We start from the raw sequence: 3,493 nt of genomic DNA, 5'->3' as shown, positions 1-3,493 counted from the left end.
TTACCAAGTGAGCTGGGCATTCCTTATGGCTGAAATTTCCCAACAAACTTGTTTCTCACATAATTCTGTGAGGATCTGATTTGGAATCTGTGGACTCTTCACAGAGTACACAATGGAATTCATTAGTGGGGGACCAGAAGGAAGATATTAACTGTGATGACCTTAATAACTGGTGAGACATTTTTGGCAAGGTGAGGAAGGGCATATAGAAAAAGAGCACAGAACAAATGTGGGAGATGCAAGTGTCGAGGACCTTGAGGCTGCCTCTGTGTGAGGCTGAGCCCAATACAATTTATGAAATCAGCAGGTACGACACAGAAATGCACACCAACTCTGACACAGCTGTGAGATCCACAAACAGGCCGTGGACCAAATTGACCCTGTTGTCAGAACAGGCCAGCTTCATGACATCCTGGTGGAGGCAACAGGAGTGAGAAGGAAGGCTTTTCTTACAGAGTATCAGCCGGTGCAGAATACAGGGAAGAGGCAAGACCAGTAAGATGCTTTTTATAGCAAATACAAGGCCACTTTTAATAACTCTAGCACTGGTTAGGTTGGAGGTGTAGCTCAGAGTGTGGATGGCTATAAAGTGATCCATGGACACAATAAGGAGAAATGATGACTCCATAGGTGCAAATCCATGAATGAAAAACTCTGTGCAAAGCAGGCATCCGGGGAAATTCCAGCGGCGTGGAACAAGAAGATTCTCTGCATGGTTGGAAGAGAGAAGGACAGTCTGAGGTCAGAAAAGGCCAACATGGAGAGGGAATAGTACATAGGCTCCTGCAGAGAGGTCTCCGTCTGTATGAAAAAGAGGATGCTGCAGTTCCCCAGGATGGAATGAGGTGTGTGAGGCCAATGGGGATGGAGACCCAAATGTGAGCATGTTCCATCCCTGGGATCCCAATGGGGAAGAAGGTAGAGATTTGCACTTCACGGGTGTTCAAGACTGACATTCAGGAGTGTAATGGAATCAGCAGGTGGGTCTCAGAAGAGCCTTCTGCAATGGCTTAAATAGATTGGCTCAAATTTGTACAGTTCCTTCATTTTGTTAGGCTCTCCTGGCTGTAGCATGTAGGAGGGGGGAGTGAATCCTCAGTCACTATTTCCCATAGTACACTACCTTACATTAGAAAACTCTCTAAATTCAGAAATTGCATAACATGAAAATAGACATCACTTACAACAATTAGGCCTGTTACTATTAAATCATCTTAATACCAACTCCATCCTTTTCAAGAAATGTTGACGTGACAACTGAATATTCACGGGTCTTCTCAGGGTCAGGTCATTAGCCAGACAAAGGGGAGATGATGAGAGATAGGATTAGAAATAAAAACACATTCTCCTCCTAGTGGTGAAAGGGCCATGTACATCAGCCTGGGAGAGAAGGGAAATCTTACTGTGTTCCAAGCTGAACGAGGTGAATGAAATTAAACGTATGGATAACATAAGCAGAAAAAGGCAGTACAATTAAAGGCATTGTGCAGAAAGGCTGGATGTTAAGTTAGCTGAGGGAAAAACCTTATTTTTAACAGTTTAGTTAGTCCATAAGTTGAATACAAAGTTACATGTGGTAAATAATTTTTAAAGCACTTCTGCCAAAAATAGAGATTGCAGGGCCTATTATCTCAGCATCACATCTCTTACTGCAGACAGAGAAATCGAACTTTTAACTGAAGATTGACGTGGTTAATTAGGCATAATTTTTCCATTGCCTTTTTTTTCTAAATTAAATTGATTTAAAGACTTTCTATAACCTAAAAATTACCTGAAATACCAGGGTACCTGCCTCATTTTCATCACCAGAAATGAACAACCTACGTATGAAAAATTACAAATTGACAAGAGGAGCACAATGAACTTGCATTTTTCTCCTCTTGGTTCCTGCTCATTCTGGGATCTTGTTACAGAAGAACATTTGAATGATAGCAGGATGTAGTTAGGAATTTTAGGTGTTTAAATCTAAGCATTTATCAGTCACTTGGAGAAAACGATGAGAAATTTAGAGCAGAACCACATGAATATTTTCTATTTGTTTAACTACATTTACTATTTTGGGTAATGAACATACTGCTTTCTCTCTCAGTTAAACTGGCCACAATTTGGGGATTAAATTAGATAGATGTTTAGAATTCTCCTGATGTGGTAAAGTCAACATAATAGTATTATATTAAACCAAGAGAAAGTTTGCTTTCTACAAAACAAATCACTAAATTCCTTGAAAAATGATGCGTTTTTCTTCCTATGTAACGAACAGAAAATGAAGAAGATCTTGGACTAATCGCCTATAATACTAACCTTAATTTAATCCTGGCCAAAGAGGAGAGTTAACCACCATCCTTTCTTTTCACGGCCAGGCCACGTCTTTATATTTCTGTCAATATTTTTTCATTTCCAGAAAACAGTTTTTCATTCAAATCTCTGGTTTTTGCAAATGCTACAAATGCTACATGAGATGTATTCTTTTTTCCTTGTCTGTCTTTGTTCTCACACCAAATTAGGTACCATGTTTTTGGAAAGAACTTCATTGCAACTCTCCGCTGTCTCCTACAGCAAGACGGCGAGTGCGTTGGTCTGTGCCCTCCGGTAACTTCGCGTGTTTGTCTCATTAGTTACGGTCCACTCGTTTGACGTCTGTTCCTCCAACTGCACTAATCTCTTTGAAGGCAGGGTGTACTTTGTATTTATTTCATTGTCACTTGGTTCTCATGGTACTTGTGGTTATCATTAAATACTTGTTACAGAAATATAAACTACCTTTGTGACACAGAGGCTAAAAAATGCAGAAGAGAAGTGAGATAAATAAGGGTAATCACGCCATGTTCTAACATTTACATTCTTGAGAGAATAATTAATCCCAGACAGTCCTGTTAGTTTACAAGTAGAAAAGCATGAGGAGTAAATTAAGATATGAGCCTTTTACCATAAACAGTGCCTGGCTGTTGTTTTCATCTGACACAAAACAATTATATGAAAGAAAGTTGTTCACGGTAGTTAAATAAAGCCCATTAATATTCCATATTGTTAAAGGATAAATTAAAATAAATATGAGATTAAAATGTTGTTTTGCATTCACAATACATTACCTCTAGACAATTGATTCTCTTCCATGAAGTGGCATCCAGCAAAGTCACATTATGCTGCCTCATTCTCTTCCTGCACTCTTTCCCTCACATATGTTGCAAGAGCCTGTAACATAATAAATAAATACAAAACCTTATAAAACTAATGAATAGATATAACATTCTCTTTTTGGAAGGCACTCACCGTTAATATCACAGAGGCCACATGCATGCGTAGTTGTCACAAAATGCCTTCCTGCCAGGTGCTAGATTTATCCTCCTTTAGCATTAATCTGGTCATCTTGTCCTTCCTTAAGAAAACTCAGTCCACTCCAATGTCACATTAGCCCCGCCCTTTCTCCTGTCAGGCTGTACATGTTTGCAGCCTCTGAACATCAGCACTACCCCACTGAGTCCTCTGTTTCTGC

General features: G+C 39.6%; 1 pseudogene; it reads right to left on the bottom strand.

The window, feature by feature from the left end:
- LOC112315943 (olfactory receptor 51A4-like) lies at positions 1–956 on the bottom strand (annotated as a pseudogene).
- Positions 957–3,493: the final 2,537 nt, after the last annotated feature.

This window comes from Desmodus rotundus, chromosome 5 (genome assembly GCF_022682495.2).
Source record: "Desmodus rotundus isolate HL8 chromosome 5, HLdesRot8A.1, whole genome shotgun sequence".
NCBI classification, from domain to species: Eukaryota; Metazoa; Chordata; class Mammalia; order Chiroptera; family Phyllostomidae; genus Desmodus; species Desmodus rotundus.
This window is presented reverse-complemented; position numbering and strand designations above follow the sequence as displayed.